The following is a 22,803-nucleotide window of genomic DNA, read 5'->3' on the forward strand; positions in this document are numbered from 1 at the left end:
ATCAATATATTAATTTATTTATTTTTAGTTTAAAAAATTTTATTGAATTTATTGGGGTTACACTGGTTAATAAAATTATATAGGTGTCAAGTGTACAGTTCTAAAATACATCAGTTATGTATTACATTGTGTGTTCACCATCCAAGTCAAGTCTCTTTCTGTCAGCATTTATCCTCCACTTATGCTCTTCTCCCCACCCCTGCCCTCTTTTATCTCTGGCAATCACCATGCTGTTTCTGTATCTACTAGAGGCCCGATGCATGAAATTCATGCAAGAGTAGGCATTTCTTCCCCCAGCTGCCAGCACCAGCTTCCCTCCAGCACTCAGGACCCAGGCTTCCCTCGCAGCCCAGGCTTCATCCAGAAGGTCGTCTGGAAGGACGTCTGGTCTAATTAGCATATTATGCTTTTATTATTATAGATGAGTTTGTTGTTGTTTTTTTCTTGCTTAATCCCTTCGCATTTTTGCCCTCGCCCACCAATACTCCTCCCCTGTGACAACAGTCAGTCTGTTCTCTGTATCTTTTTTATCCACTCATTTACTGATGATTAGTGACTTTCAGCGTCTTTTTATATGTCTATTGGCCATCTGTATGTCCCCTTTGGAGGGGTTCTTCACCCTTCTAAAAATTGGATTGTTTTTTGTTGTTGTTGTTTTGGTGTGTTTTTTTTGTTTTGTTTTGTTTTTTTGTGTTGAGCTGTATAAGTTCTTTATAAATTCAAAATGGATTAAAGGTAAGACTCAAAATCATAAAAATCCTAGAAGTGAACATAGGCAGTAAAATATCAGACATTCCTTGTAGCTATATTTTCTCTGATATATCTCCTCAGGCAAGGAAAACAAAAGAAAAAATAAACAGATGGTCTACACCAAACTAAAAAGTAAACAGCAAAGAATCCACAAAATGAAGAGACAAACCCACTAATAGGAGAACATATTTGCCAGTGATATATCTTATAAATATTCAATATATATCAATATTTTTAGATTAAATCTTTTTAAACTAATTACTTAGTCAAATTACAATTTCACTTATTTCCTACCAATTTCTCCCCAGGTTAGCATTCCTGTTACAGGAATCTCATAATGTCATTAAGGTAAGTGCCAGGTCAATTACCACTCTGCTATCTGCTATGACATATTATTCCTAGTTTTGTCTTATTTTTATTTTTTGGTGGGAAGAGATCAACCAATGAACTTGCATGTATATGTATGTAACTAGTGTTGTCTTATTGTTGTTGGTTTGATTGGTTGTTTTTTGTTTTACCTTGTAACTGCTACCTATTGCATATCTGCACTCCTACTATGACCTTCAGTGATCAGGTAGGTCATTGGTAGTAACTATGTATTGCTCTGCCTCCAGCATCTCAGTTGCTTTAAAAATTTTGTTGGTATATTCTTATTCCTCATGGGAGTCACTGGAAATTTTGTATCCCCCGCATAGATCAACATTGTATACTCAGACAATTGAATACGGTGGGGACTGGCCTCCCTAACAAACATTCTCTATCCCTCATTTAACAATTGCATAATTATTTAAAAATATATATATTTTTATTGATTTCAGAGAGGAAGGGAGAGGGAGAGAGAGATAAAAACATCAATTATGAGAGAGAATCATTGATCGGCTGCCTCCTGCCTGCCCCACACTGGGGATCGAGCCCCAAACCTGGGCATGTGCTCTGAGCAGGAATCCATTGTGACCTCCTGGTTCATAGGTGAATGCTCAACCACTGAGCAATGCCAGCCAGGCCAATTACACAATTCTTATTTAGCTTTTAAAATTCACCTCACAAAGTCTTTATCAACTGTTTTTTTTTTCTGCCTGATTGTTGTTCTGCTGTGATTTCAACTTGTGAATATGTTTATGATTTTTTCCCCATAGTCCCTATCATCATATTAAGAAAATAGCATGTTTCTTATTTATAACTGTTCATTGTCTATTTCGCCTAATTAGAATAGAAGTTCTACCACAAGGGTAAATATTTTCGTTTTTATTTTTTTCTGCTGCTCTACTCAAAGCCTGGGACATGTAGTAGCAATCCCACCAGTATTTGGTGAATAGATTTGTTTATTGTCTGGCTTCCTTGTTAGATTGGGTTTTTCAAGCCAAAGGCACTGTTGTTGTTTTTTTGTTATACCCATAGTGATTATCACAGAATCTGTCAAATACTGACCATTCAATTAACTTTTATTGACTATATGTCACAATATAGTCTTACCTTAACAGATTAACTTCAAATTAACAGTAGAAAAGACTTGACATAAAGTTATTTGAAACCTTAATGTAGAAGTCGGCCTTATTCTATACACCACTTTTGTTGCATTTTTCAATAGAATTCCTTCTCCTAAACTTGTGTGATTGCGTATAACACATTCAATTGCCTTTATGTATTACATTTATCTTCCTTATTAGATTTTGAATCATTTGGGTAAAGACTCATATATTATTAATCTTTGTATATAAGTACAACATCTTTCAGTGTCTTTCAGAAAATGAAAAAAGATGTTCAAGAGAAAAAAATGATTCACAAACCAGTGCCTCTTTAGGTTTTCCTAAATTGTTGGAAGAAAGGTATACTTTTCATTAAAGGAAATGGTCTCCTAATAGCTAGAGAAAACTATGTAATCATATTATCTTAATGGTGAAGAAACCTTAAATTAGCTAGTGAGAATCACTAGACTTAATGTATACTCATAATGAGACTGAAGACTTCTGTATGTGGCATTTCATTCCTCTGGGTTGCAGGACCTCAGCTCCCTCCTTAATATTAGATAGTTGCATTTTGAAAGTCACTGCTGTATTCTTGGATTCTTTAACTGCAATTAAAACATAGAACTTGATTTTTTCACTACTGTATTACTTGTGTTTAATAAATGCTTGATGGGTGGATAGATGCATGGATGAATGAAGGATTTATTAATGAATGGCATGTGACTTTGGGCTAGTTATTGTTCACCCCATGATTCTTTGGTTGCAACTGTAAATAATATTTTTAATCCATAGTTCATTCCTCTAGAACTTAATATTCTACCAATAATTAATTCTTCAACCCAGGGTCACGGAAACTATCTATTTTTTTCTAAATCATATAATCATTTTATGATCTAATTATTAGAGTTGTATATATATTCATATATTACCATTTGTCCACTAGAAATAGACTTAACCTTTTGTTACATATTCTTAAGTTATAAGGCAATTTTCCTATATTATCTTACTTAGACTTTAAAATTACTATAAGCTAAATATTATATATTTTATCTATATAAACAGAGTCAGACCAATTAATTTCCTAGCGAGAACTTCTGTACAGTTTTTAAGCATGTAAAAATTAAAGGATGTCTTGCGAAGAGTAAGAAATAAATCTGGAGATATGAATAATGAGAAAAAGGAAGGGGATGGTTAATGGACTCTCTAACTCAATGCAAATATTCAATTGAGGGTAAATGTCAAATTGAAGATAGATTTACCAAAGCAATAATTGAATTCCTCATCTGCTTGTCAAGTGCTCAGATCTTCTCTCAGAGGGTGCAGAATCAGTCAAGAAGCTAATCCAAATAAAAAAGTGGTCAAATTAAGTGGAAATATACATAAGCAGCTTTGATCATGTGATCTTAATAATATAAGTCAAAACAGAACAATTGTACTTCATTTTTAACACTTTTAAGATTTTTATTTAGGCAGGTGAGCTAAGCATTCTGTTATTTACCCCAAACTTTGAATATTGGTTGGCGATAACTTTGTGTTTATTCATGTGTGCCAATAATTTTACAGTAATTAGTTTGGAGTTGTTAGTCTTGCTGATGGTGGAGTGGAGAGCACCTTTCTAAGATTAATCATAACCTTATTGCTCAATTTCTTTGATTCTCCTTGATAAGACTATGGGTACAAATGGGACCAAGAATTTGCTTTGATTTCTGTGTGGATCAGTCAACTATTATCTGTTTCATCCACGTGATTCTAAAAGCATCTAGAAAAATATATGACAAACATTAGAAAAAATAATAAGTATTTTTGAATTGAATTAAGTTATATTTTCAATCCCCTGTAACAGGATCACCAAAATCCTACTGAAAATTCAAAGCCCTTGCCCTATATATGTCCAAGACAAGCATGATATCATCATATAAAGGGAATCCCCATTTTATTTTAATGTTATAACCATTTTGAAGTCAACCCTAATAGCAAAAATAAGATGGTTAGAAACTGGATCTAGCCCCAAGTTTAGGCTTATTGATTCTCTTATTTTAGAAAAAAAAAATCTACCTAGAACATAAAAATGCAGAGAGAAAAGTGATAACCCACTAAGCTTGTGATATAAATATAGAATGATTTATTTTAGAGTTCTGGTCATATAGTGATTTTATTTCTGTGATATTCCCCACTAATTTAAGCATCACACAGGTTAACTAATTAATTCAAAGGAAAAGTTTATGAAAGGGGAGAAATCCTTCCAAACAAGCCTCATGGCATGCATCTCAGACTATGGAGTCTGCTGTCCCCTTAGAAGAGCAAGTGTTCAGATTGAGGCCTAAAAACCCAGAATACAATGGTTTCATATCTGCAGAGATCTGCTATACCAATGCCTCTAAAAATAATTCACAGAGAACTTCTTTTCCTTTGAATTTCAAAGATTTTTATCTTCTTCTTCTATGGTGTACTGTGTGTTTTAAGATTCTTAGCCATAGGATTTAACCTTTATGTCACTGACAAACTACAGCCCAGAAGCTAACATTAAATTCGATTGTAAAATTATCAAAAAAAATATAATTTGCATTTAATTCATATCTCAGCATGATATAAAGAAAAGTAGTTGGGCTTTGGGGGAAAAAGATCCTGGTGTGAAGCTTGAATTTCTTAATATATATGTGATGAAATGAAGTAGCAAAGAGGTCAAGGAGTACCTGTTTGAAGAGAAGGAATACCGCTCAGATAAGGTGAGATTTGAATAGAAACACGAAGAATCAGAGGGAGTGAGAGAATAGGATGTTTTCTGGCAAGGGGAATAACAAATGCCAGATTCCAGAGGGAGAGCCACACTTGGTGTATTTAAGGAACAGTGAGGAGCCCAATGTGGGTGACAGAAAGCAAATGACATACAGTAAAAAAAAAAAAAAAAAAAAAAAAGAGGTTAAATAGGCAACATGACTAGATTATGTGAACCATTGTAAGGGACTTGGCTTTTACTCTGAAATGGAAAATTATTGAAAAGTATAAGGATAGAAGTAACATGATCAATTTAAACTTTTAAAAAGATAATTCTATCTGCTATATTGAGAACTGGTTATAGGAAGGTAAAGATTAAAGCAGGTAGGTTGGTGTAGGAATTAATATCCCTTATCTGGAGTAAAATGTTAGGTACCACATTCATTGTTTTGGGAATGTATTATTAATCCCCCAAACTGAATTCAACACAGACCCGGGGCCCACGAGAGACAAAGGTGTACATACCACGTCCTCCTCTGTATTGAGTTCACTTGGCGGCACGAGTAAATTCTTATAGCATTTAATTCAGCAACTGTTCATTGAATGCCAACTTTTGAACTATAGTACTATATTAGGTGGTATGGTGGAAAGAACTGACTATAGGAAGTTTTTCTATTTAAAATGCCTGTACCCTCATTCAAGTTAACATTCCCGAATGTCTAATATTTGCAGGTAGCTGTGTTCAACAGTAGGGGTGAGGCAAAGGGCACACTCTCTGCCTCAAGCAGCCCTCTACAATGACGTTTATAAAAAATGGGATAGGGTGACTAATAATCTTTAATGACGTTTATAAAAAATGGGATAGGGTGACTAATAATCTTTAATATAATATTAATGTAGAAATTGCATATGGAACATAAAAACTTTTAGGGAAGACAAAAGAGATTAGGAGGGGAAGATGCAAAATTAATGCTACTATATTTTAGTAATGAAAAAAAACTATGATGGGTTTATTTTTTTTTCTTTAATTTTGTTTATTTTTGGAAATTTCTTAGAAAATGTTCAAATATTTTGTTTTAAAATGAATATTTATACACTGTAAAAAATAGGATGAATTAGTTTATTCAGATCAAATTTTATGGTGTATTTAAAAATATAAAATATCCTAAGAGTTTTAAAATATACTACTGGGGGTGAGCTGATGGAAAGCAGAAATCCAGAAAGGTTACTGAGCCTTAAAAACAAAAGAAAAAGAAAAGAGACATCTGTAATACTTTCAACAATAAAGATAAATTAAAAAAAAAAAAAACAAATAAAACCACAAAAAGTACTTAGTTGACCCTAAGAGAAGGTTTGAATTTTGGTTAGCTTTTAGGTTAGGAGATCTAACAGGATACCATCCCCACATCTACACTAATAAAAGACAAACATGCAAATTGACCATACCTTCACTACACCTTAAGCCACACCCACCAGCCAATCAGAGCCTCTATATGCAAATTAACCCAACCAAGTTGGTGGCCGGCAGCCACGGAGCTGGAGCAAGCAGGAGGCTTGGTTGCCCCAGAGATGGAGGAAGCCAAGCTTCCCGCCTGCTCTGAGCTCCACTCAAAGCAGCAAAGTTTCAATTATAGAAGGTAAATAAACCCCAGATACCTGCTTTCAGCCAGCCATGGCCAGGGATCTGGAGCAAGCAGGAGTGGGTTGCCCCCGGTAATGGAGGAAGCAAAGCCCGCCCTGGCCAGCTCTGAGCCCCACTCAAAGCTACAAAGTTTCAATTATAGCAGGTAAATAAATCCCAGAATAAAGAAAAGAAAAAAGGAGAGGCTGGGAGCTTCCATCGCCAGGTGTGGAGTGGGGGGGTGGGGCTTGGCAAGCCTGAAATCGGCCCTCAGCCCCTCACTCAGACTGGCCAGGCATCCCAGTGGGAACCCCCCCTCCCCCACCCTAAAGAGGGTGTGGCCAGCCTGAAAACAGCCATCAGCCCCTCACCCAGGCTGGCCAAACCTCCTTGGGGTGAGGGTCCCCACTGGGGGGGACTTGACCAACCTTCAAACAGCCAGCAGCCCCTCACCCAGGCTGGTCAAACCTCCTTGAGGTGAGGGTACCAACTGGGCAGGGGGACTTGACCAGCCTGAAAACAGCCATCAGCCCCTCACCCAAGCTGGCCAAACCTCCATGGGGTGAGGGTACCAACTTGGGGAGGGGGGTGCTTGACCAGCCTGCAAACAGCCATCAGCCCCTCACCCAGGCTGGCCAGGCACCCCAGTGGGGACCCTCACACTGAAGGGGGTGTGACCAGCTGCAAACACCCATCAGCCCCCTCACCCAGGCTGGCTAGGCACCCCAGCGGTACCCCCACCCTGATCCGGGACACCCTTCAGGACAAATCAGCTGGCCCCCACTTGTGCACCAGGTCTTTATTCTAAGTAATAAAAGGGTAATAGGCAAACTGACCCTAACAGCAGAATGACTGGGAATGACTGGTCACTATGACACACACTGACCACCAGGAGGCAGACACTCAATGCAGGAGCTGCCCCCTGGTGGTCAGTGCGCTACCACAGGCAGAGCTCTGCTCAGCCACAAGCCAGGCTGACAGCTGTCAATACAGCAGTGGTAGTGGGAACCTCTCCCGCCTCCTCAGCAGCACTCAGAATGTCGACTGCAGCTTAGGCCTGCTCCCGGCTGGCAAGTGGACATCTTCTGAGGGCTGCCGGGCTGCTGGGCTGCCGGGCTGCCAGAGGGATGTCTGACTGCCAGCTTGGGCCTGATCCCCCAGGGAGCGGGCCTATGCCAGCAGGTGGACATCCTCCGAGGGGTCCCAGACTGCAAGAGGGCATAGGCCGGGTTGAGGGACCACCCCCGCGTGCACAAATTTTTGTTCACTGGGCCTCTAGTCTATATGTATAAAAGCCAAGCAACTGGAATGCCAGAGCGACCAGAACAACTGGAACAACCGGTCACAATGACTCCCACTACAGCAGGCCAACTGGCCTGATCGGGGAGCAGCCCCTCCCTCCAGCCACCCCCTCCCTTTGGCCTGTCCTGCCTCTAATAGGTCCCCTCACCCCGATCGAAGGAGGGGCTGACTGGCCAACCACCCACATCCACTCCCCGCCACCAGCCTGGCTCTATCAGCCCCTATTGGTGGGGACGCAGCTGGACCCCACCCATGCATGAATTCGTGCACTGGGCCTCTAGTTTACTTATAATTTCAAAGTGGGACACACTCAGGGTAAAGACACCTTCAAGTCATTTCAAGGAGAGGGCAAGGGAGGTTGTTTTGGTAATGAACAGAAAGGGAGGAGGGAGTACGTGCATTTTAGATATTAGAATTATCTGAAATAATGTTAAAATAACTATGATTATTATAGTTAAAGAATTAATAGCTTGACAATATGTACAGGAGAGGTGAATTTTCTGTGAAGAGGTTAATAAAGCTTAAACTTCAGTTTGCTTATACAGATTCCTTTAATGCCTCAGTTCCTGAATGTTTGGTTTGTTTTGTTTTCACATTGTAATTTTTATATGAGTAAAATATCAAAATTTAGTATTTAACAATCTTTAAGTGTACAGTTCTGTATAATTTCATGCATTTACATTATGTGCAAACTCTGTACCTAATTTAAGAATCATAATTTTGTATTATTCTTAAGTAAATAAAGGATTTTCTCTAAATTGTCTAAGTTTCAATCTCCCACCCCAAATTGATTTGTTTTCTGCATGGAATAGAAGATTTTAAAATGAAAACTGGAAGAATTAAAAATAGAGCAGCTAGACCTTCAGAACATGCTGAAACAAAACAAAAACAAAACAAATAAACAAAATGTCTTAACCTAAAATTCTATACACACACATAAAAACACACAAAATAAACCATTATTCAAAAATGATGACTATGAAATGATGGAACTGTTTTCTGTCCTGACTGTGGTGATGCTCACAGAAATCTACTGTGTTAGATCTAACAGGTTTATACACCAAAAGATAAGTAAATCAATTTCACTGTGGCATAATTTTAAAAATTCAACAGAATGAAATACAATACAAAAGGAAAAAATAAATTTATGCCCAAAATGAATACTTTTTAGACATACAAATGCTGAAAATATACATCATGAGAATATCCAAAAACAAAAAAAACAAAAAAAAAACGATAAAGTCAATGGGGCAGAAAAAAAAGTCTACTATATAGAAAGCTCGTTATCCTATACAATAATGTGGTAATATGCAAATTAACCCTCATGCCCTCACAAGATGGCTGCCTATGACCAGGCTGGCAGGGGGGTTAGTGAGGGGCCACCAAACGACTGAGCAGCAGGCTGTTTGGGGTGACCAGGCCAGCAGAGGGGAGGCAGTTGGGGGTGACCAGGTCAGCAGAGGGGCAGTTGGGGGTGACCAGGCCAGCAGGGGGGCAGTTGGGGGTGACCAGGCCAGCAGAGGGGAGGCAGTTGGGGACAATTTGGCTGGCAGGAGGGAGAAGTTAGGGACAACCAGCTCAGCAGAGGGGGGCAGTTGGAGGCGACCAGGCTGGTAGGTGGGGCAGTAAGGGGTGACCAGGCTGGCAGGGGTGGGCAGTTAGGAGCGATCAGGCCAGCAGGGTGGGGGCAGTTGGGGGAGACCTGGCTGGCAGTGAGGGGCAGTTGGGGATGACCAAGCTGTCTGGGAGGCAGTTAGGGCCAATCAGGCTGGCACGCAGAGGCAGTGAGGGGCAACCAGGTTGGCAGGGGGGGCAGTTGGGGGTGACCAGGCCAGCAGGCGGGGGGAGGTGGGGGCAACTAGGCTGGCAGGGGGGAAGTTGGGGGCAATTTGGCTGGCAGGGGTGCAGTTAGGGGTGACCAGGTCAGCAGGGGGGGGGCAGTAAAGGGTGACCAGGCCGGCAGGGGGTGCAGTTAGGAGAGACCAGGTCGACAGGGTAGTTGGGGGTGACCTGGCCGGCAGCGGGGAGCAGTTAGGGACAACCAAGATGGCAGATGGGGCTGTTAGGGGATATCAGGCTGGCATGCAGAGGCAGTAAGGGGCAATCAGGCTGGCAGGGGGGTCAGTTAGGGGCAATCAGGCTGGCAAGGGAGTGCAGTTAGGGGTGACCTGGCCTGCAGGGGAGGACAGTTGGTGGGGACCAGGTCTGCAGGGGAGGGCAGTTGGGGGGGACCAGGCCTGCAGGGGAGGGCAGTTGGGGGTGATTGGGCTGGCAGGGGAGCAGTTAGGCGTAGATCAGCCTGGCAGGGGAATGATTAGGGGGTGATCAGGCTGGTAGGCAGGTAGGCGAGTGGTTGGGAGCCAGCAGTCCTGGATTGTGAGAGGAATATCTGACTGCCCATTTGGCATTGGGCCTAAACCAGCAGTCGGACAACTCTCACAATCTGGAGCTGCTGGCATCCAACTGCTCGCCTGCCTGCCTGCCTGATTGACCCTAACTGCTTCTGCCTGACAGCCTGATCACCCCCTAACCACTCCCCTGCCAGCCTGATCAACGCCTAACTGCTCCCCTGCCGGCCCGATTGCCCCTAACTGCCCTCTCTGGTGGCCTGATTGCTCACAACTGCCCTCCCCTGCCGGCCATCTTGTGGCTGTGGGCACCGCCATCTTTGAGGGTGGGGCAGTCAATTAGCATATTCCATCCTTATTGGCTGTGGGTGCCGCCATCTCAGCATTAGGGTCAATTAGCAGATTCCCTCTGTATTAGATAGGATATTATAGTTTGAAGTCAGGAAGTGTGCTGCCTTAGCTTTATTTTTTTCTCCTGATTGCTGTGACTGACTACTTGGGGTCTTTTATAGTTTCATACAAACTTTAGGATTATTTGTTCTTTTTCTGTTATAATAAACTAGAGGCCCGATGCACAAAAATTTGTGCACTCGGGGGGGAGGGGGAGTCCCTCAGCCCGGCCTGTGCCCTCTCGCAGTCTGGGACCCCTCGGGAGCTAATGACCTGCTGGCTTAGGACTGCTCCCGGGTGGCAGAGGGCAGGCCCAATCCCTATGTGAAGCCCCTGGTTGGGCTCAGAGCAGGGCTGATTGGGGAGTTGGGGCGCTGCCCCGTGTCATGCACAGAGCAGGGCGGATCAGGGGGTTGGGGTACCGACCCCTCTCATACTCAAGACAGGGTTGATAGGGAAGTTGTGGGGCCACCCCCTGTCACGCACAGAGCAGGGCCCATCAGGGGGTTGGGAAGCTCCCCCCTGTTACACACAGAGCAGGGTCCATCAGGGGGTTGAGGAGCTCCCCCCTGTCACTCAGAGAGTAGGGCCGATAGGGGAGTTGGGGCACCGCCCCCTGTCACACACAGAGCAGGGAGGATCAGAGGGTTGGACACCACCCTCTATCACCCACAGAGCAGGGCCAATCAGGGGTTGGGGCACCGCCACTGTCACACTCAGGGCAGGGCTGATGGGGAGGTTATGGCTCTACCCCGTCACACACACAGCAGGGCCCGTGGGGGGGGGGGAGTTGGGGCGCCGCACCCTGTCTCACAAAGAGCAGGGCCGATCAGGAGGTTGGGGTGCCGCCACTGTCACACTCAGGGCAGGGCCGATGGGGAGGTTATGGCTCTACCCCATCACACACAGAGCAGGGCCCGTGGCGGGGGGGGGGGGGGGGTTTGGGTGGCACCCTCTATCACCCACAGAGCAGGGCTGATGAGGGGTTTGGGGTGCTGCACCCTGTCACACACAGAGCAGGGCCGATCAGGGGGTTAGGGCGTTGCACCTTGTCACAAATAGAGCTGCGGTGTGATCAGGGGGTTGGGGAGCTCCCTCCTATCAGGCACAGAGCAGGGCTAATCAGGGGGTTGGGTCACCTTCCCCTCTCACTGAACAGAGCAGGGCCAAACAGAGCAGGGTGGATAGGGAGGTTGTGGCCCCGCCCCCTGTCACACACAGAGCAGGGCCGATCAGGGGGTTCGGGCGCCTTCCCCTGTCACACACAGAGCAGGGCTGATCAGGGCGTTGGGGCGCCTTCCCCTGTCACACACAGAGCAGGGCTGATCAGGGGGTTGGGGCCCCTTCCCCTCTCACACACAGAGCAGGGGAGATAGGGAGGTTGTGGCCCTGCCCCCTGTCACACACAGAGCCGCAGGGTGATCAGGGGGTTTGGGCGCTGCCCCCTGTCATGCTGATCCCGGTGCCGGGAGGCCTTGCGGCTCCGCTGATCCTGGTGCTGGGAGGCATATTACCCTTTTACTCTATAGGATAGAGGCCTGGTGCATGGGTGGGGGCTGGCTGGTTTGCCCTGAAGGGTGTCCTGGATCAGGTTGGGGGTCCCCACTCGGGTGCTTGGCCAGCCTGGATGAGGGGATGATGGCTTTTTGCAGCTGGTCACACCCCCTTCAGGGTGGGGGTTCCCCACTGGGGTGACTGGCCAGTCTGGCTGAGGGGCTGAGGGCCATTTTCAGGCTGGAGGGTGACTGAAGCTCCCAACCTGTCCTTCTTTTTCTTTTTTTTTTTTTTTTTAATTCTGGGCCAGCTTTAGCTCTGAGGCCTCGGCTGCTGAAAGCAGGTTTCTGGCCTTTGTTTACCTTTGTATTTGAAACAATGTTGTGATCCTGCTGGCTGAAGCCTGGCTGACTAAAGCAGGTTTCTGGGGTTTGGTTTAGCTTCTATATTTGTTACAATGTTTCTTAGAGTTGCAGCTCAGAGGCTGGCAAGGCAGGTGGGGAAGCTTGGCTTCCTCCGTCACTTAAGCAAGCAAGCCTCCCTGTTCGCATCAGCTGCCTGGCTGCCGGCCGCCATCTTGGTTGGCAGTTAATTTGCATATCTCCCTGATTAGTCAATGGCAAGGGTAGTGGATGTACGGCTAATCACCATGTTTCTCTTTTATTAGATAGGATGCCATTTGAACATTGATAGGGGTTGCCTTGACTCTAAGGATGGCTTTCAGTAGTATAAACATTTTAACAATATTAATTGTTTCAATCCATGAGCACAGAATACCTTTTCAATTATTTGTATCTCTTCAATTTCTTACATCAATGTCTTACATAATTTTCAGTGTGCAGATCTTTCATTGCCTTGGTTACATTTGTTCCTGAGTATATTATTATTTTTGGTGCTATTGTAAATGGGATTGTTTTGTTTACTTTTTTTTTCAGCTATTTTGTTAAGACATAGAACACAACTGACATCAATAGGTTGATTTAATATCCTGTAATTTTACTGAATTTGTTGATTAATTCTAACATTTTCTTTTGTTTTTTATGAATTTCTGTTGTAAGGTCATATCATCCACAAACAACAAACATTTTTCTTTTTCATTTCTTTGTTATTTTCTGATTGCTTTGGCTAGGACTTCCAGTACTATGTTTAATAAGACAGTGGTCATTGTTGACTTAATCCTGCTTAGAGAAAAAGCTTTATAATGGACAATAATTCCCAAAACAGTCCATAAAACTTTGGAAATATACAAGTCCTAGCACATTCACAAGTGACAGATTATACATTTCACCAAGACATTGAAATAAAATTGTTTGACAATTTCTGTTAAAAGAATGAAGACATTAATTTCCTCTTGTTTGTATTTTTAATGGTATCAGTCATTATTAGAAATGTTTCAGAATATTTGTCATTGAATAGTACAATTAAAAATTTAGGAGGTTTCCGCTTAGAATGTACTGGGCAGTCTTTTATTTTGGATTTCAAAACATTTAAGATTTTATAAAGTCTTCACTGTGACATTGACATCTGATAGCTATGCTTATTTGACCATTGGAATGGGGATAAGGGGCAAAGAATACATTGGGGTAAGGGTGAGCAGATTAGAAGAAAATAAGTTGAATGGGTTATACTGGTATCTAATACTTTATTATTATAAAAAGTCATTTTAGAGACATCTTATTAAGTTCTACATGCTGCTGACTCAAGAATTTTTTTAATTCATGTTCTGTTCATGTTTTGACATAACAAAGCAGTATCATTCCTCCAGCTGACAATTATATTTTAATGAAGTGTAGTCTTCATTATATTTCAGGAGATCGAATGTAACATTTACCCTGGGAGTGCAACACTTTGTCATGTTCAGTTATGTTGCTCAGATAGATTTCAGAAGCAAATCTTACATGATATCACAGAATGCTAGTACTCAGGATATAGGACATGTTATTGCTTAAAGGGTCTGTTACTATATCTTCACTTGCTTTATCATATCATTTTAAAACATTTTTATATACTAAGATTGTCCCCTGCAGGAGAGTTTATTACAGCTCTAAGGAACTGTAAGGGACTTTAAAGGGACATTTGTCCAAATCCTTTGCCCTCAGGAAGCAGAGTACCTTAGTTGTCTTCTTTTTTTTAGGCATCCTTTTACTGTGTATTCAAATTTTTCTCAAACATGTTTTAAAAAATATTTGCAGTGTCTTGGAACACCTGGCTGCATTTCACTTATTTGTGCATGAGTTTCTTCAAAACTATTATCCAGGGTCAAAAAAAAGAAAGAAAAACCCAACATGCTATTTTTGACAAATTTCTGACAAAAGTTTGATACATTTTTAAAGTTATCATTAAATATGTATGAAATATAATTTTAAAAGTCACATTATTCTGGTACTCCAGAGGTGTTAAGAATTTTCTATGACCTAAACACATTAAACAGAATGTTAATGGTATCTACAACAAAACATTATAATGTTGGCATATTCTTATACATTTTATATATTAGAAGCAAACCAAAATGAAGCAACAATTATAAAAATATCTTGTAGTTTTTATGAGTATTGTAGCAGAATATAGAATGATCATATCATTCAAACTAGAATGCTTTTGAGAAAGACACTATGAAAGTGTCCTGGATTAGCTGATAATCAGTAGTCATAAACAAAACAATAAGAATAAACTATAACACTGTATGCATCCCATAAAGAGATAGCACTTCTCCCACAAACTTTGTAGAGCTATTAATCAGGGATTTCATTTCCCAGATCTCACACTGGCACTTTGAAATCATCGAACTGCTTTTCAATAATGGAATGTGAATATAAGTAACTAGAGGCTCAGTGCACAAAAATTTGTGCACTCGGAGGGGTCCCTCAGTCCGGCCTGTGGCCTCTCGCAGTCTGGGACCCTTTGGGGGATGTCCGCCTGCTGGCTTAGGCCCGCTTCCCAGGGGAACGGGCCTAAGTTGGCAGTCAGACATCTCTCTTGCAGCCTGGGAGCCCTCGTGAGATGTCCACTTGCCAGCAGGGAACAGGCCTAAGCTGTAGTCAGACATCCTTAGCACTGCTGAGGAGGCAGGAGAGGTTCCTGTCACCACTGCTGTGCTGGCATCTGTCAGCCTGGCTTGTGGCTGAGCAGAGCTCTCCCTGTGGGAGCTCACTGACCACCTGGGGGCAGCTCCTGCATTGAGCATCTGCCCTCTGGTGGTCAGTGTGTGTCATAGTGACCAGTCATTCCCAGTGGTTCTGCTGCTAGGGTCAATTTGCATATTACCCTTTTATTATATAGGATAGAGGCCTGGTGCACAAGTGGGGGCTGGCTGGTTTGCCCTGAAGGGTGTCCTGGATCAGGGTGGGGATACTGCTGGGGTGCCTGACCAGCCTGGATGAAGGGCTTAGGGATGTTTTTAGGCTGGCCACACCTCCTTCAGGGTGGGGGTCCCCACTGGGGTGCCTGGCCAGCCAGGGTGAGGGTATGATGGCTGTTTGCAAGCTGGCCAAGTACCCCAGCAGGGACCCTCACCCTATGGGGGTATGGCCAGCCTGAGTGAGGGGCTGAGGGCTGTTTTCAGGCTGGCCACACCCCCTTCAGAGTGGTGGTCCCCATTGGGGTGCTTGGCCAGCCTGGGTGAGGGGCTGATGGCTGTTTTCAGGCAGGGCACAGCCCCTTCAGGGTGGGGGGTCCTACTGGGGTCCTGGCCAGCCTGGGTGAGGGGCTGATGGCCATTTTCAGGCTGGCCACGGCCATGGGCTAGAAGCAGGTATCTGGGATTTATTTATCTTCTATAATTGAAACTTTGTAGCCTTGAGTGGAGCTCAGGGCTGGCAGGGCAGGTGGGAAGCTTGGCTTCCTGTATTGTTGGGGGCAATCCAAGCCTCCTGCTTGCTCCAGCTCTGTGGCTGCCACCATCTTAGTTGGGCTAATTTGCATATCCACTCCTGTTTGGCTGGTGGGCGTGGCTTGTGGGTGTGGTGGAGGTAGAGTCAATTTGCATGTTTCTCTATTATTAGATTAGATCAGGTTAGTGCCACATTTGCTAGGATAGTTAAGAAGATGAGCTTTTTTTTTTGAAATGCGTTTATTCATTTTTCATTAAATTTAATGGGGTGACATTGGTTAATAAGATTGTATAGGTTTTAAGGGTACAATTCTATGATACATCATCAGTATTTTTCTGTCTCCCTCTTTCTGTCAGCTGGATCCATATGACCCAAGGTCCTAGAGAATGGCAGAGCCATATGGTGGAAGAGGTCATTTCTCCTTAATTCCTAGGTGGAAGACTGTCAGTATTTGACAATTTAGGTGAGCAACAAACTAACTTTAATTGTATGAAATTATAGAGCTTGTGAGTTCACTTATGATAGCGATATATATTATCCTAACTGATCCAGTTGTAGAATGGGAACAGGTGGATTACTTGAAAAGCCTAGAATTGGAAATCAGTTTTATATGGGTTTTGATTCAGTCATTGACAATAAGTAGGACTAGAACAAGTAACTTCACTATCCTAAGGTCACAGTGTTTTGTTGCTATTGTTGTCATTGTTAAATGGCACAGTTGTCTGTTATTAAGTCTTCCTAAATATAGATTCTTTAGCTTTATCCTATTTTATAGATATTCATAGATAAGATTGGCCTATAACTTTTCTCTTTTACACCATACAAGTTAGATGATTGCATCAATTTTAGCTTAATAGAAACAAGGTAGGAACATCCTATCTTACTATTAGCTGGAAAAATTTGTGTATGATTATAATTAATTTTTCCATTTAGTATTTGATAAAAATCACAGTAGAAGACACCAGGCTCTGGACTTTTAATACTATCAAGAATAAGTGGCTTCAAAGTATTGAATTTATATTATATAATAGATTTTATTTTGCATGTATAACAATAAAAAACAGAAAAAGTGTCTCTTAATTGATGCTTTAACATTCTTATTCATATGGCTGTTTGGAAACACTAACAAAAGCAAAATGTATAGGTAATTACATGTAACCATAGGATATGGATCAAGTCTATTTTTTACAGCTTTCCCACTAAATAAGCAGTTATTTCTTTTGCATCACAGAACTAAAATTATCTAAAACAAGGTCAATTGAATATGCAAAGAGTTGGCCTCTACTCCCTGTACCTACAAAAATAGATATACTTCTCCTCTGTAGGAAGAAAATACCCCTTTGTCGATGGCTTCCGTGTTAGGATAAGAAATTACTTGAACTGGGGCTGCATTACTCTCCACAATCTGTAAACTGCTCAAAAGCAAGAGAACACCTTGGGTTATGTTAGATTTCAACTGGTCATAGTAATGAATCCCATTATTCATCTTCTGAGCAATTCAGTTCCACCCTCAAGGGCACTCCAAAAGCTAAAATGTATTTTAGGTTAAATTGTCCAGGTTTCAAAATATTTCTTTGTGTATTCAGGTTCCTTCATATGACTACCGCTGCTGCTGACAGGAGAGACCCTGGAGATGACAAACAGAGGCAAACTTTAAAAATAGAATAAAAGGAAGTGTTTTTCCTTTTGATGATATCAGCACTTTTAGAAATAAGAGTAAAGATTCTTTCTTTAAACTTCTTCATGATTTTTTTGATATTGTCTTGTTTCAACAGTAGCCTTATCTTCAACATACACCTTTCTTCCCTTTGACTGGTAAGGTTCAAAGTTAACCTGTCCTTTCCACTGTGTCTTGGCCTCCTCTAGAAGCTGTGCCTTCCTTAGTTTCTGGTCCCAGGCACTTTCTAATTTCCTCTTTCTCAAATCCTTCTTAACCTGAGCTCTGATCCACAAAGATTCATCCCTGCTGTCTGTATCCCCCAACAGGGAAGGAGTGCTAGTTGATGTTTTCTATCTCTTCATCACTGGAACCCACAGCCCTCTCCTTTCTTTGCAAAATAGCCGCCTGGTTCTAGAATCCAGGGTTGACTCCGGAGGCTACTCTGCTGACCTTGAGTGTTTGCTTCCCCATGTCTCTTTTTATGTGTGGTTTCTATATAATTTTTATTACTTTCCTCCTGTGATGGAAGGTTCATATTTCAACAATTAGCATTATCTTATAGGAACCCCTGTGGGTGGGTGGTAGAAGTGTTGCTGGTAGGAATGGGTTCTGGTGGTGTCAAGAGAAAGGAATTTCAGAGGGCACATGCCTGGGAGAAGTTTAAGTGTAGTGGTAAGATTTATTGGGGTGAAAGGAAATAATAAGCCCTCCAGGACATAGAAGACGGGCAGGCTCTAGTAGCAACTGCTCCCGAGATCCTTGATAATCTTTCATATATTTTCTTGGTTTGAGGGAATGAGTTTCTTTCAAACTATCCAACCTACTTCCTGGGTTTCCCCAGCTTGTGCTGGGCCTCCCCCTAAGAATCCCCTGCTGGGAGACTTCCAGGTTCCACACCCTTATCTAATCTTATTCTTTTCCCAGGATAGGCTCCCCCTTTTATGTCACCATTTTGGCTCCTACTGTACATGCCCCAAAGTTTTGCTGCATCATCTGGTTTCTACTGAGCATGCCCTGGGCAGACAAGATTTCCCTTCATTGTTTATTCCTCCTCCCCATAGTCTGGGCAGGAGGACCAGTTGTACCTGAGGAATTTAGCAAACTTGTCCTTCCGCCCTACATGGGAAGGGTGGGGTTGTTAATGCCTTTAGCAGGGATTCTGCTATCCCCTGCGGCGACAAAAGCTGTAACTTGCAGGCTTAAGCCTGATTAAGTGTAACTTCCAGACTTAATCAGACCCAGCCAGTCTAGTTCCTTTCTCTTTTCTTAACTCCTAGATGCCTACTCTAACAGGACTTCAAGCAATGCAAATGTAGCAAATTTATAGTGTGAGAAGTATCATACTATTAAGGGTTATAATCTTGTCACTGCTCACATGGAGTCCCCAAGGGCTTTATGCACACAGAGAATGAGAAATAAGATAAATTATTAGCCTGAATAGTCTGTTCATCCCTAGTATAGGACTTGGTAATGTTCCATGAGAACATGTGAATTGAACTCAAGGCTCAAGCAAAACCTCTTTCCAGTTATCTTTCAATCTTGCTACAAGTTTATGACTTAAAGAAAATGTATCACTTGGGACATATGAGTAGAAAAGGAAGAAAAAAAGACAATGGCGTGGTTATCCGGAAGACATAATGTATGGAAGATTGAATGAGAAGAGACAGAATTATATGTGTCAACAATCATTCTAGAGCACACTGTGTGTGGCTCAGTCAATGGCCTACAATCTGAGCAGCAGTGGGAATTGCTCCTCTAATCTGAGGAGAAGAATATTGAAATGGATGGGACATTCTATGTCCTCTAATAAAAAAAAGTGCCCAGTATATATTATATTACTAACTATGGCACTAGGATTGCACACACACACAAAACAAAACAAAATAAACACAAAAAAAACCCCACAACAGTATTGACTGTGTAGATAAATTAAAAAAAAAAAATTATAGAAGAAAAAACAGCAATACTACCACTGCTTCCAGAAACTGAATTTCCTACAAATCTCACTCTGACGACGCCAAGATTCTTGCTTGTCTGTGTCCCTAACTACCACTTTCAAGTCTGGGTCCATGTAGCAGATTGACATGACCCAGGTAATGATCACAACCAACAAAATGCCATTATCCCATCTGGGAGGCACAATAAAGGTCCCCCAAATATATCCTTGAAACCTTATTCCTGGAACTGATGAATACATTACCCTTCATGGCAAAAAAGCATTTGCAGACATGATTAAGGTTAAGATCCTTGGACAGAGAGCATCCTGACCCAGGCTAAATACATACATTTTTAAAAGGACAGAACCTTTCCAGGCTCTGGTTATAGGGAGATGTGACATGAGAAGAAGTTGACCTCATATTGCTGACTTTATTTTATTTTATATTTTAACTAAATATTTTTTGACATCTGGATTTCAATCTCACATATATTTTCATAAATAATTAAAATGATCTCTAATGATTAACTGTTCACAAGTGCATGCTGGTTCAGCAAATGCTCCTTTCATTCTCCACTCTGTGATAGCACCAGGAAGAAAAAAGCTACCACTACCTTTTCCTACAGCATTGTGGGAGTTGTGTATGGAAATCCTGTTGGGCAGCTTCTCCTTACTTCATGGTACACATGGCAACATATGGTTTGGGAAATGGGATGGAAAAGGGTAAGAAGATAGAAGATGGTTTCATGATAAAAGAAAAGTGAATACTTTCAGTGCTCCAGGTGGTTCTACCGCTGAGTCACCCTGGGCATTCTATGCCTAATAACTGTCACCGTCAGGGTCGAGAATATGACTGTGAAAAGTGGCTCAGGCACCCTCTGTCCATCCCCTTCCATTTTCCAGCTAAAGAGTGGGATTCAGGTAAATGGCTGGACTGAGAGAGGAATGCAGGCTCTCAGACCCTGGCTCCTTAGTACATGGTGTTCACTTGTTCCCATAGGTTGCCAAACTCATTTTCTGGTCATCTGAATAAACATGTGGTCTATGAACCAACATTTTTTCAGTCTGAGATACGTTAGGAATGATTCCATTTCTATGCTTGTTTCCTGTGCATAACATTTTCAGTCTAGGTTGAAATTATGATGATGAGGGCAGTTTTGATCTGTCACTCCAGCAAAGTGGCACACTGGGGTGAGTATGTCACTAGGGCTTTTTGAATTGTCATTTATCTTTCCTGCCATTTCTCTTTTCACCTAGAGCTCCCGTAATTGCCTGTTTTCACATGTAATAATTAGGTCAATGATTCTTATTTTTAGAAGACAATACTACTAGTCCAGGCCAGGTAACTCAGTTGGTTGAAGTGTCCACCCAATACACCAAGGTTGATGGTTCCATTCTTGGTCAAGGCACATACAAGCATCAACCAATGAATGCATAAGTGGGTGGAGCAACAAGTCTCTCTCTCTCTCTCTCTCTCTCTCTCTCTCTCTCTCTCATCAATCAATCAATAAAAAATTAAATTAAAAAATGAAATAAAATAAAGATGGTTAATAAGGCCACAGAAAAATGATGTAGTTCTAAAATCTCAATCTGGAAAGAAAAAACATTTTTTTGTATTATACAGAGGAATCTGATATTAATAGACACCCAGAAGTAGTCCTTATTGTTAAGCATTTAAGGATGTACAGAAGGAGGCTTACATGTGTTGAATACCAGGAGATTCAACTGAGCCTTCTCAGCTTCAAAATTAAATCAAATTTTTAGGATAAATGGAATGATTCATAAAATAAGAATAATCAGTAATGAACTGTAGTGTTGGAATGATCTACATTAGTTTTCCAACTGAATGTGATAGAACTTATTTATTTTCTTAAAAATTAGGATTTCTGCCCTGGGGAGTTTGTGTGAGCATTGGCCCACAGACCCTTGTGGGAGGCAGCCAATTGATGTGTCTATCTCACATCAATATTTTTTTCTCTCTCTCTAATATATATATATATATATATATATATATATATATATATATATATATATATGATTTCCCTTTAACTATAAAACTGAGCTATGTCATTTATGTTACCTGAATTATTTAAAACTAGTGGGTTTCCCATGGCAATGCTTAGATTCCTGCAAACCTAGGAGCACTGTTCTAGTTGAGCAGTAAGTCATAGGCAGATGAGGTAAGTTGGAGGCATGGCTATGAATGCCAGATCTTGGGTCAGTTTTTGATGGCCATGGTCCAGAGGGGCGGGCGGTCCGTTTCTATAGTCACAACACCAGATCCATTGTAGGTACTGGAAGTGCTGACTAGTGTTCCAAAACTGAGCACCTGACTTCTGAGGCTCCCCTTTTAGGCCCATTGTCGGAACCCGATTGCAAGGCTGTCCTACAGGAATAAGACCACACCAATGACCTTCCATTCCAGGGATTACATGAAATTTGTGCTTTCTTGGTGAGAGCATGTAGATGAGTGATTTCTCTTGGATGATTATAATTAGCAAGGAAGTGATGCAAGTCTTTTGGAACAAGGTCCTCACAGATGTCATGATCTGGTCAAACCACCCAGCAAGTCCTCCCATGTCACAATCACATCGACCTGTAGGTCTTTTTCTTCTGCCTTCTTTTGGAGCACTTCAGGGCATTTGATAAAGTCAGTATGGTCTTGATCAGGAGTTGAAATAAGCTCCCATCTCTTAATAGCATAACATTCTCTAACTTCAGGACTAATGGAATCAAAGTCCCTATTGATGAATTCAGGCAAAAAAGCTTTCCCTCTCTCCTTCGGGGCTATATAGTAGCAGTTGGAGCCTCCATCAACACAGGCTCTTGAAAGAGATTTGTTCCAAAGGTGATGAAACCTTTTGTCCAGAGTTTCAGAATTACAAGGCAGTATTTCAAATTTCCAGCAGGAAGCAGGGGTTCCAATAGGTAAAGGCATGCTCCATATCGGATTATTGGCCTAATGGTGGATGGAGCCACAGCAGTGGAGCTCAGGCTATGGGACTGACTGACATTGCTGACTTTAAAGATGAGAAATCACCACCCTCAGAATGCACATTTCTATAAGTGGGAAACTACTCTTAGATTTCAGGCAGCAAAGAAATCTAAATCTTGGTTCTCCATCTGCACTGCATGGAACTAAATTCTGCTAAGAAACCAAATGTGCAGAAAATGGATTCTTTCCTAAACTTTAGAAAGAAATGCAGTCTACTAACACCTTTATTTTAGTCTGCTGAGATCTGTACCACTTGATCTAAAAGACAATCTATAAAAATAAAAGCATAATATGCA

General features: G+C 41.9%; 1 pseudogene across 1 annotated transcript; it reads right to left on the reverse strand.

The window, feature by feature from the left end:
* Positions 1 to 21,730: 21,730 nt before the first annotated feature.
* LOC308516653 (thiamine pyrophosphokinase 1-like) lies at positions 21,731 to 22,457 on the reverse strand (annotated as a pseudogene). Its single transcript has one exon. The product of its transcript is annotated as a thiamine pyrophosphokinase 1-like (transcript).
* Positions 22,458 to 22,803: the final 346 nt, after the last annotated feature.

The sequence above is a fragment of the Myotis nattereri genome (genome assembly GCF_964212035.1).
Source record: "Myotis nattereri genome assembly, chromosome: 3".
Classification (NCBI taxonomy): Eukaryota; Metazoa; Chordata; class Mammalia; order Chiroptera; family Vespertilionidae; genus Myotis; species Myotis nattereri.